This window comes from Dermacentor andersoni, chromosome 11 (assembly GCF_023375885.2).
Source record: "Dermacentor andersoni chromosome 11, qqDerAnde1_hic_scaffold, whole genome shotgun sequence".
NCBI classification, from domain to species: Eukaryota; Metazoa; Arthropoda; class Arachnida; order Ixodida; family Ixodidae; genus Dermacentor; species Dermacentor andersoni.
The window spans coordinates 78,300,553-78,312,913 of record NC_092824.1 but is presented as its reverse complement, the minus strand read 5'-3'; the positions used below and the strand labels follow the sequence as shown (position 1 = coordinate 78,312,913).

The 12,361-nt window shown below is 47.1% G+C and overlaps 1 protein-coding gene across 3 annotated transcripts in view; it reads left to right on the top strand.

Annotated features, from left to right (window-relative positions):
- Window positions 1-12,361, top strand: part of LOC126518071 (uncharacterized) — a 158,975-nt gene that overhangs the window by 112,774 nt on the left and 33,840 nt on the right. The window lies entirely within an intron of this gene.

Genomic DNA, 12,361 nt, shown 5'->3' with positions numbered 1-12,361 from the left:
AAAATGTTACCTGTGCGACAAGAAAACATCCCTAACGGTGCAAACTTGTAAAGTGTGCATGTAAAGTGTGATAGCGCTGTCGTTTTGTTTGCAGAGTACTTGCGATGACACGGAATCATAGGCAGGGAAAACAGCAATATTTAGCCGGGACCTCTGCAAATCAAAGTGTCAGTTGGTGCAGGATTTACGCCATTCTTTTTTCAGGTATAATCTAATCACTGAATATTACTGAACAGATTTGTGCCACCCGCCGTGGTTGCTCAGTGGCTATGGTGTTGGGCTGCTGAGCACGAGGTCGCGGGATCGAATCCCGGCCACGGCGGCCGCATTTCGATGGGGGCGAAATGCGAAAACACCCGTGTGCTTAGATTTAGGTGCACGCTAAAGAACCCCAGGTGGTCGAAATTTCCGGAGTCCTCCACTACGGCGTGCCTCATAATCAGAAAGTGGTTTTGGCACGTAAAACCCCATAATTTAATTTTTTTTTTAAGATTTGTGCTGGACGGGTGTTGTACAGCGCCCAAAAGAGGAATTTACCCTGTGATCAGTGATGGGTCATAGAACTTAGCCTGATTGATCTATCAATCATCAAATGAACCATTCAGCATGACCTAACCAATTTATTTGATTGTGTCATTTACAGCCGTTGAACGAAACTTAACAGGACTTGCGATAGCGCTAGAAGAATTCCCGATCAACTTACACTCTTGCGTCTCGCAGTGACCTCGCAGCCAGGAATCTTTGCGTAATCATCTGATCCAGTCCTAACCTCATCAGGTGGAATGGAAAGGCTGCTAATGAAGCCGCCCATACCGTTTCGTCCGTTGTGATGTCCAAGTCTGTTCTGAAAATTAAGCACACGCAGAAACAGGCTGCTAACGCGGTGACGGCAACTGCTTTCTTGCGGTAGAAGATAAGTTACGTTCAAATGTCTCGCTGTAAACGAGTGGGCAATGGTGAAAGGCTAACGATGTGTACGTGGACCTGCTAGACTTCTCACGAAATCGGAGCGTACGCTGAATGTTCGCAAACGAAAAGAATCGAGAAGCTATAGGACATGGAAGGAATCCTCTACGGTTTGCACGTTTCAGTGAATTCGGCCTGGAAGGTTGGCGGTCGAAAGCCTACGTTGTTTAAGCAGGCGGTGACACAATACTCGAGTAAAGAAAGGAAAGACAATATATAGGCTCACCGTAATATGTATGCTGTGACGTTCACGTCGGCGAGAGGCCGCAGCGGAACGGGGCTGTGAGCAGAGTCGTAAACGATCTTTGTCGTGATCAAGATCGGCGACGCTGCCATGATTAGCGCCTGTATGCTATCAGCCCACACGACGCTTCGAAGGCCGCCCTGTTGAGGATACGGCAAAAGTCAGCACTGTGCCCCCCCCCCCCCCCCCTTTCGGTCTACGTCCGTCTGTGTTTTGCGCTCAAGTGTATACACGAAAGTTGTACGTCTGTTTTGATTTCTGGTGCCAGTTTTTAACAGCCGACAGCAGTGCTTTCATGCTATCATAAACTCGAATTTCAATATGTGTACTGCGCGTTTAAGTATAGCCGGCCGCCCTACTTCTGTTCTCTTTGCTGTGATCGACAACTGTCCTCACGACGTTATCCCTGGATGGGACTTTTTATCCAATCATAATAATAGACGAATAATAACATCATAAACTCGAATTTTAATATAACGCGCGGCGCCGGTCTCTGGCAGGCTGAATATATAACATGATTTCATTTCCCTTGTTGTCGAAACTACTGCTCCAAATTATTATCGCGAAGTTCATGACTATTAGGTTGCTCATGGTAGTGATGAATAGCTTTTGTTATCGATAACGGCAGAAGAATAGCTTTACTATGCCGCAAATAGCATTCATGCAGTGATTAGGTCCTCCTGGATCAGTCGCTCATTCGCCACAATGGTGCAGCTGGTGGACCAGCTGTGCAAGTTGCCGCAGCACGTTACGCGGGTCATATCTCACATACGTCCCGTGTTCTTTGTTTTGTCAAGTACACTGCTCTGACAAGAAGAGCTGCAAATAGAATCGGTGCACAACGTGTTCCTGTTACAGCATTACGGGGGCGTAGGATGCGTATAAGCACGAAGTTCAGTGAAGCGCATACTTTTCGAAACGAAGAACACGACGAATGGTTCAGTGGGTCGTGAAGATAGCTACCGCTGGACAGATAGCTGTCATAGAGAAGAACGGGTGTAGTAAATTTTTTGTAGCTATGTCCAAATAGCACACGTAGCTGTTTTTACTTGATTTGCGGTAGCAGTTATATGGACATTCCAAGCGGAGTTGTGCCGTCGCCGTCGGCGTAGCCGTGAGGTGCCGTATATATGTTGTGGTGTATGTACATTACATGCCATGCCATGCTTTACGGCATGCGGTATATGCAGGTTACATTGCTGCACCGTTCTATCACTAAAGTTGCTCGTCTTCCGCCCCCGGCGCGGGTGCGGACCGCGACTACGACAACGTAGTCCCTTAGTACCAATTAAAGTTTCTTGTCTGTCTTGTCTGTCTGCTCGTACCAGGTCTTCAATTCTTGGCAAAATTATTGCTCAGAATATTGAGAATGGTAGCCCACGAACGAATGTAATGAAACAACACACACATAGCGCATGTCTTTCGTCTTAAATCTTTTCAGACTTAAATATTAAAAGTGCGAAACAAGAGCACAACTCAAACCTGGAAATGATGTAACTTCATTCGCGCGGCTGTGCATTACCTCTGGGAGCGGCGCAGAAAAGAAGTTTGAAACATACCCTATACGGAGAAGGGGTGGTAAAGTCGCTAAGAAAGAAGTTAGCTTTAATTAGTAAACATAAATGAAATTGTCCGATGGCAGGATTCAAAGAGAGGTCCTCCAGCACAACACCTCGTTTCTACTTAGCTTACGTTTACGTCAAGTCATATTGCCACTACGACTACGAATACTGCACTTCGTGTAATAATCTAACGCGCTTCTACGTCATTCATTGCTTCGCCCTCATGGCGAAGCTGCGTTTTATTATTAAATTTCTTTTGAATGAATGAACTTTCACACGGAGAGAAACCGTGTCTTGTTGTCTGTCGATGCGTGCAAGTAAGTAGTACAGTGATGCGAGGGAATCGGACTTACCAGTGCGGTGTACGTGGTTCCTGCGACTCCAATGATGACACCTGAAGCGTGCAGAGACACCTCGAAGACTACGAAGTAACAGATATTATGTGGAGCAAAAAATTAACCCCTTAAGGCTTGGTAAACGTTCTCCGGTTAAAGAAAAAAAAAAGAAGAAGAAAACGTAGCGTGTTCATCTTTGTCATGCACCATGATTATCAGCCCATTTTATGCCCACTACCGGGCGAAGGCTTCAATAATAATAATAATAATAATAATATTAATAATAATAATAATAATAATAATAATAATAATAATAATAATAATAATAATAATAATAATAATAATAATAATAATAATCACCATCATCATCATCATCATAATCTTATGTGAACTGCATTACGAAGGCCAATCCCTGTGGTCTCGAATCACCATTGCCTTGCGCTAGCTGACTGAAACACCCTTGCGCCTGCAAATGTTCCAATTTCGTCACTCCACCTAGTCTTTTGCCGTCCTCGACTGCGCTTCCCTCCTCTTGGCACGCATTTTATAACTCTAGTGGTTCACCGGTTATCCACCCTACGCATTCCATGGTCTGCCCAGCTCCATTGTTTGTCTCTTAATGCCAACTACAATATCGGCTATTTCCCTTTGCTCTCTGATCCACACCGCACTCTTTCTTTCTCTCTCTCTCGTAACGTTACGCCTAACATTTTTCGTTCCATCACTCTTGACGCGGTCCCTGTTCTCGAGCTTCTTTGGTAACCTCCAAGTTGATGCCCCACATTTGTTGGCATCGGTAGAATGCATGCAGTGATGATTGTACACTTCTCCTTTCAACGGCAGTGGTAAGGTCTCAGCCAGACTTTGGTAATGCCTGCCGTATACATTCCGTATGCGGCGGAGCGCCTCTATCAGTGGGTTCCAATTACCGTTGTCTTGCGTTGGCTGAATCTAATCCAATTCGCATTCCTCTGCCGATGACGCCACCAAGTTCTCTGCTGTCCTTGACAGCGCTTCTGTTTTCCGTTCAGTAACTTCAGTAGGCCACAGGTTATCTGTTCTTGCAACGCATTACATGGCCATGCACAACTCAATTTCTTCTCCTTAACCTCAGCTAGGATATAAGCTACCCCCGTTTGCGGTCTAATCCACGTCGCTGCTTTCCTGTACTGTTGTGTTTGTCTTGCGTGCGTGACACCATGCTTGTTTAGTTATTAAGCGAATGTTTACTGCGATTTACTCGTACGATAAAACTACGAGCATTAATTACTTCGTGTGTCTAATACGTTGATGTCGTTGTCAGTGCCTCGAACTGCGATTTTCTTTTTGCGTTTCATCGCTCTTTGCGCCGTCTTTACTGTTTTCTCAGGCTTATTTCATAGTCTACAAGCTTCTCTTCTTATGTTAGTACTGGTAGCGCTATGACAAGATTCAGTTGATCATCGTTGTTTGTTCATCTAATTCTTTTCCATTAAACTGGATCAGAATCACTGTAAAGTGCTTTTGCAGCCAGATTCTCTTTTCAGAGTGTGAGCAAGTTTCACAAATGTGTCGCGTATTTCACTTTGGTTCGAAATAAAAAAAAGTTTGTTGTTTCGTTGGAGGTGTCCGTTGCTGTCTCCGTGCCGAGACTAGGCTGAGAGCGTTGAGGGTCTCGAAGCGGGATTACAAAGCTACATGCGGCGCTTTATCGAAAGCTGTAAAAATAATCCCCAAAAGCGATTGTCGGACATATTTATAGAGTCACGTTCCGCGCTTACTGAACAAGCGTGTCTGTACTCGCGTACTTGTAGGCTAATCCATCTTTTGAAGGTGCTCAAGTTTTGACACGAATTATATTTTGTCGGTCTAGTATTCTACTCGCCAGGCCTTACCTGTTGATATGGCTGCTGCAGCGCTGAAAATTCCAGCTGCACCGGTGGTTTGCTGATAAATAAATAAATAAATAAATAAATAAATAAATAAATAAATAAATAAATAAATAAATAAATAAATAAATAAATAAATAAATAAGATTGAGTGTGATGTTTGTAAAGAAACTGTGGGTCTTAATTGCGTTCATGCTAAATACTAATGAATTGTTTACTAGAGTAGAGGTATGAAGCATGCGCTGAATAAAAAACGCGAACGCGTACGTTAACACGAGTTTCGCTATTAGAAGAGGAGTGAAAATTGACAATTATACATAGGAAGGAGGCAGGACGAGCGCTGCTACCAACTGTTTTACTTGGTCAAAATAAGAATAATAGCTGTGCGTCACCAACTATCCCAACAAGAAGCTTACTCCTATCGTAAGTTTCGCATTTCCTTACCCCGCATATTAGAGAGCAGTCAGGGAACGCTATTGTACGTGCCTTGGATTGTTGCAGCATATTGTGAGTGCAGCTTGCGTGCTCTCGAGACTACGGCATGTGACTCCTGCTGTCCCGTCTCCTACTAGATGTTCTCATATGGTTCATAGGTTTGGAGTTCAACTTTGTCAACCGAATCTACGGTAAGCGGCTCGCTTCGCGCAAAATGTGATGACCCTGTACTTACGCTCAGTACGAAGTATGTCAGGGAAGACACGATTCCCACGCTGTTTCCATAGCGCATGCGCAGGTACTGCGTATGTAAATAACGATGCACGTCAATTAACCGGTGTTCTTTGGGCCGTGATTGGCCCTTGCGCCATAAAGCCCCCATACATCATCGTCATGCCCGTAAATACATAGCAGACGGCTGTGGAAAGGCAAAATTATCGAAATAAGGTTGTTTCACTCACTCACTCACTCACTCACTCACTCACTCACTCACTCACTCACTCACTCACTGCCGCCACCTGGTGGCTACGCCGTTCGCTTCTTATTGATGGCTATCGTTTCGCTCCGACTCGCTCGCTAGTCTGCTATGGTGCTACTAGTCTGCTATAGCCTGCTATAGTCTGCTATGGTGCCAAAGCGTCGCGGTGTCTTCTCTCACGTGGCCACCTTGCGCGTCATGAAGTCATGACCCATACATCTCCAGGGAAACCATAGCGAGAGAGGCTGTGGTAGAGAAGGCCTCGTACTAAATCGTTTAGGGAGGGCCGAGGCTTGCTAGTATTTCTTCTGGGGGCTTCGAGGTCGAAGGCTTTCATTTAACGCAAGAAATGAAATGCCGAAGCTGTCATAGTCAGCGTTCTTTGAACGAACGCAGTTGCAGTCATCGCCGTGGTAGCTTAGTGGTCATGGCGTTCTGCTGCTAAGCTCGAAGGTGCGGGTTCGCATCCCCGCCGCGGGTGGTCAAAGTTAATTCGGAGCCGTCCGCGAACCGCGTCTCAATCATAGCCCCGAAGTTGCTTTTGGGCGTTAAACCTCCTATGAATGAATGAATCAACCAAACCAGCTGTAAATAGTTCGTTGTAAGTGGGAAGTGCAGCGAGAGCGTCGAGTCGATTTGCTCTTGTGAATGCGCGGCTTTAAAGGCCACGGCGTTGGCGCCTCACCTCGAAGATGGACGTAACCTTGAGCTGGTACAGGACTGGCAGGAAGAGGTACGTCACGACGAGCGATCCTGGCACGAAGGCGGCTATGACCCAGAGCGTGTGGAATCCGTGAACGTAGTAGTACGCGACGAAACCCACGAGCCCCACGGCCGTGACGCTGGACGCCACCATGGAGAGGGCGAGGGGCAGAGCGTGGATGGTTCGGCTGCCGAGGAACGCCTCCTCCTTGCTCATGAAGCGAGCTTGCTTCCGCAGGGAGAGGTAGAGCCCGGTTCCTGCAAATGGGTGTTGGCTTCTTTTTCAAGCGAAGCTTGTATTGGCTCACAAGTGGCGTTGTCGCGGTCACGCAAAAACAATACAGTCGCTACCAGAGCAGAGCAGCTGCGGGAAAGGGCGGTTTGATGAGTTGACAGATGAGCCGGCCCCGGAGCGTGAGTCATTAGCAAGTATTCCAGCTGCATAGGCGCGCGCTCACGCCACGCCGCAACCAATCAGAGCCGTTTCGCTGCTGCCGGAGAGGGAAAGGGCTGGAAAGGGTTTCACGCGCACAGCGCCGGCTTCGTTTTCGTTCAGTTCAGTCTCGGAAAACGGATGGGATGGCCACGCGTTGTGCGTTCCCCCGAGGAACGGGCAACGCTCGATGAATGGCGGCGAGAACTCGCCCGTGAAAGGGTTCGGCGCGCTGATCCAGCCGTTAGAGCCGTCCGAGCCCAGGAAATCCGACAGCAGCGAGAAGATTCCGAGCTAAGGGAGCGGGATCCCGAAGCAATCCGGCACCGTTACCTGTGGGTTACTCAACCGTGACGAAGCTCAGGTGCATGCAGGACAAGCTTCGCTTACCTCAATTTTCCGGCAGGTAAAGGGTTGGTGGTTTTTTAAAGGGACATCTTCGAGTGAAGCTACTCGGCCTCTTTCCGCCAGGAAGAGGCATCGTCAAGATGACGTGAAAGGAAGGCGTTAGTGTGGTTGTGCTTTAAAAAGGCTCGTTGCTGGAAGATCGATTCGATTCTGGGGTTTTACGTGCGAGTACCACGAGCTGAACGAGCGCGAGGCAGATCGTAGGGGGCAACTCCGGTTTAATTTATGACAACCTAGGACCGCTTAATGCACGCACGAATTTGTGTACACTAGTGTTTTTTGCATTTGGCCAACATTAAAATCCGGCCACCGGGGCCAGAAATTGAACGTGCGAATGACTCGCACATAAAATGAAGACTAATCTTTTGTTTTTGAATGTTGCGCCGGAACCCCAGTGCCGGTATAAGTAGGTCAGTGCGACGTCACTGATCTTAAGGTTCGTCTCTTCGGTTTAACTGCACTTTCTGCACTAGTGTACAGTGGTGTTACCGTGTGGCTATGGAGCGCAGTGCTCGTTGAGGAAGATCAAGCTCAGTGCCTGCACCGGCGCTGCACGTTTATTTGGAAATTGAACTGAAAAGTGCAAGCTTATAGTTGTCTGCTCGGCGCATTGGGTCGTAGCTCTTGCTGTTGTCTTGCGTTCTACGGGCGTTTTACGAGTTGGCGCTGCTCCCCGCGATTCGAAAAAAAAAAAGAAAGAAAAATGTTGGGTTTTACGTGCCAAAACCACTTTCTGATTATGAGGCGCACCGTAGTGGAGGACGCCGGAAATTTCGACCGTCCGGGGTTCTTTAACGTGCACCTAAAGCTAAGTACACGGGTGTTTTCGCTCGCATCGAAATGCGGTCGCCGTGGCCGGGATGTGATCCCGCGACCTCGTGCTCGGCAGCCCAACACCATAGCCACTCAGCAACCACGGCGGGTCCCGTGATTCCAGATGTGTTTAGCTTCTAAGTATACTGTGCTCAAGCTCCTGTGCGGCCCTCTTTCTGCAATCGGCCAGCAGCTCTCATCAACTCAGTGCAGGCCTGTCGGGAACATTTTGGACAAATCTGCATGTAGCAAAAGGGAGTTTTTTTTTTTTCGTCCTCGCATTAATCGCTATCGGGGTAAGTACTACGTGGACAAAACGGAACGGTGCGCGTATGACGCTGTTTTCTTTTTTTTTTTTTGCCAGGAGAACGCGTTCCAAAAACGAACATGCAATCGAAAGCAATTTAACGTGTGACTAGGCTTTTAATAAGCCACCTTCGCAACACCACTCAGGCAGCCGAACCTGTATCGCGCATCCTAATGCCACTTGTGGAGTAAGCGTCGCAGCTAAAGCAACAGATAATTTGCGTCCGCGCACCGTGAATTAACTATAGCGCTGCGCCATTTTGTCAGGTATGGAGAGCTGGCATGCTGCCTGCAGTTTCCAAATTAGCGAGTGTGTAGAGAACCGTGGACTCGTGCACAACTTGGTTTGCACGACGTGAAGACGCGAAGAGCGCCGTGCCGGCGGAGCGCGCTTAACTGTTAAAAAAAAATAAAAAAGCAAAAAAGTCGAAAAGGGCTGCACTCCCTGAACCAGTGCCAGGCACTACGGCCAAGTCGAAGAAACCGGCTATTTTTCAAAGGTGACACGATAGACGTTCAAAAGTGACACAATAGATGTTCCGACACGCCGCCGCAGTGACACTGAGGCTACGGCGTTGTTTTGCCGAGTACGAGGTCGCTGGTTCGAATCCAGGCCTCATTCCGATGGGGGTGTGATGGGAATGAAATGTTCCTGTACACTTAGGTGTATGTGCTCGTCGAGGAAACCCAGGTGGTCTATATCGAACGACATCTCACCGTTGCAACGTCCCTCGCACCGTGCAGTTTTGGGACCGTTAAACCACCATGGTTTACTTTGAAGAGAGGGGATTAACCGAGGGTCCCGATTTTTATTAGTCATATCATGAGAAGCCAACAAACACTGACACCAAGGACAACATAGGGGAAATTACTTGTGTTTAATAAATGAAATAAAGAAACGATAAATTAATGGAAATTAAAGTGGATGAAAAAACAACTTGCCGCAGGTGGGAACCGAACACACGAAATGCGAAGGTTGTGGCTGCGTTGTTTTCAATGACGGGAATAAGTCTAACGTTATCTTCTTTTTCAGCAAGTATGGAATAGTTATGTCAGTCCTCCACGTCGACGCGCGGCACGCAGTGCTTATTACGAGAGTCGTATATAATAAACAATGGAATGCCATCGTGCCCTAAAATTATTATAAGACAGATCGCACGCTTAATGATAAATCTATCTGTCTACCTTACTCGAAATGCGACTCCTTGGGTAACCGGCTTTATGAAAACAAGCCTAACAATCTACCTAGCTTTTTTTTTTTTTCGCTCTCTCTCGCGGAATGCACCTGCATTTCCGTAGCAGCCTCGGTTAGTAAGCGCCTATTTTCGCGCAAATGCCGAAGAATAGTTCCTGCGTTCTGCTAGCCTATGCGTTTCGGGGCCGGCACAGTGTTAGTCACAGAAAGCGGTACGCGCCTCGGAAATGTGGCACATCGGGTGAACACCTTCGACGCACCGTGGCGGTTCAGGCGCGCAGGCATTTCTCGACACGTCCGCGGCATTGCATGCTATCCAGGGGACCCGCACTGCGGCGTGTATCGCAGCGCCTGTGTATCACTGACGTGTGAAACGTCCAGAAATACATCGGTCGATCGATCAGCGAAGTAAAATTTGTAGCGATTAAAGGGTGCATTAATGCGCAGCACTAAGACAATGTTGGACAGCTTAAGGAATCCTATCACAACTGTATGCTGTCGAACGTCTTTAACACGAAAACCTGCGTAACTAATTCCTTTAAATAACGTTTATAACAAATAACCTTGAAAACATGTATAACGAATTGCTTTAAATAACGTTTTTGACGAACAACATTGAAAACCTGTATAGCGAATTCATTTAAAGGGACACTAAAGAGAAACAATAAATCAGTTTAGACTAATGAAGCATTGTTTGAGAACCCTGCAGGCAGTAATTTAAAAAAAATAGTTTGCTTATTAGATGAGAAAATGAAGGCCCAAGTATCAGTATTTGAATTTCGCGCCGAAACCCCAGCGCCAGTACGTCAGCGTGACGTCAGGGATTCCAAAGTGTGTTTTCGCATTTGGGCCGCGTTGGCTGAATAAAGGTTCCCGAAACTTGCCATGTTTAATATTTGTTTCCTTTAGAACACAATGTAGTCAATCCGAACCGCTATATATAATTAGTGGGCCCTAGAAGATGCCATCAAAATCCAAGACGTCACAGCCCCGGTACTGGAACTTAAGTAGGCGTCGCCATCCGTATTTCGTTCTTGCGCTTTTTCTGGCTTACCAAATGTCTTATCGTTGTAAGAGTGGTGTTTTTGGTGTTGTAGAACGGTAATTTACTGATGCAGAAGAAATCATTCTTCACTTTAGTGTCCCTTTAAATGACGGTTATGACGAATAACCTTGAAAGCCCGTATAACGAGTTCCTTTGAATAACGTTTATGACGAATAACCTTGAAAACCCGTATAACGAATTCCTTAAAATAATGTTTATAACGAATAACGTTGAAAACTTCTGTAACGAATTCATTCGTTACACAGGTCACTTCGTTGTAAAGCCGGGCACCGCACAGTTCAGAATAGAACAGGGACATAACTATTCGCTTGTTATACGGGTCATTTCGCTATAGAGGCGTCTGTTATAGAGGCATTGAACTGTAATTATTCATTTCGCGGCAAAGGATGGATTTTTACATCGAAGCTTTTGATACGACTACAGAAGCGCTCCAAACGTTACATGCTATTGCCACGGCTTTACGCAAGCACTAAATCGCCCAGGTAGAGTGTATTGTTGAAGAATTGTGAGGTTATTTGGCTGCAGTGTGCAGGTAAACTTTGATGCGTGTGTGTTTTGAGTTAGGGGTTCAATGAAAATCGCTATACCTTCGTTTTCGGCTCCCTTTGTAGGCGTTATTAGACACGCATAGAGTTTCCCCGCCAGCTGGGAGGGTCGAAAACGGCAGAAATGCTATATTTACTGGAAACAAGGCCCACCTTGTTGGTCACGTGCACCAAAAGTGTCAAGTGTGCATGCTATATATGTGCTCGGAAAGTAATGAATGGATAACGATTTCTCCCAATTTTTTTTTATGCATCATATGAGTCATGCAGTTGTTTGTTCCCGACATTGTCGGTGACCTATGCGAGACGCGTTATCTATATTTAATTGAAGTTGTAAATATGTTGTGACTGACGAAGGATAAACGTTTTGTCTGTCCTCTAAGAGAGAATAAACCTATATTTTGAGCTAGCGCGTTCTGCTCCCCACAAGTGAACGGCCTCCTTTACCAGTGTTAGATACGGACCCTTTTCCTGGCATCCTTCGAGTTCACCAGACCACATCGAATCGCCGTCGCACCCAATTAAGGTGCGCAGAAGCGCGTCTAACACGTTCCCGGACCTGTCAGACAAGTGGGCGACCTCAACCCGACGCGTTGCGCGTCCAAACAAGTTGGTGGCCCCCACCTCGTGCGCCGCACGTGGAGCTATTGTCCCACTGCTTGACTCTGCCCGAAAGTTCAACGGGAGCGTGGCACGGTTCCAGGTAACCTGGGTCCCGAGCAAAGCTGCTTTGTAGCTCTGAAGGCTCGTTAGAAAGCAACCCGTCTCCTCCAGCTGAGCACGTTCAGACGGGGATGCAACACCAAGGCAACGCCGGCTGTAAGCCACCGTGAAGCCCTCGGAGCCGCACCATCTGCCGATTGCGACGGCAGTTGCAGACCTGGAGGCAATACCGGTGGCAAGTCATCCCTCGAACAGTGGAGCACTTGGAGCGAACCCCCTGAGCCGAACGTGACTGCACTTGCACGGGCGCCTACCATTGGCCGAAAATGTCGTGACCCCGAG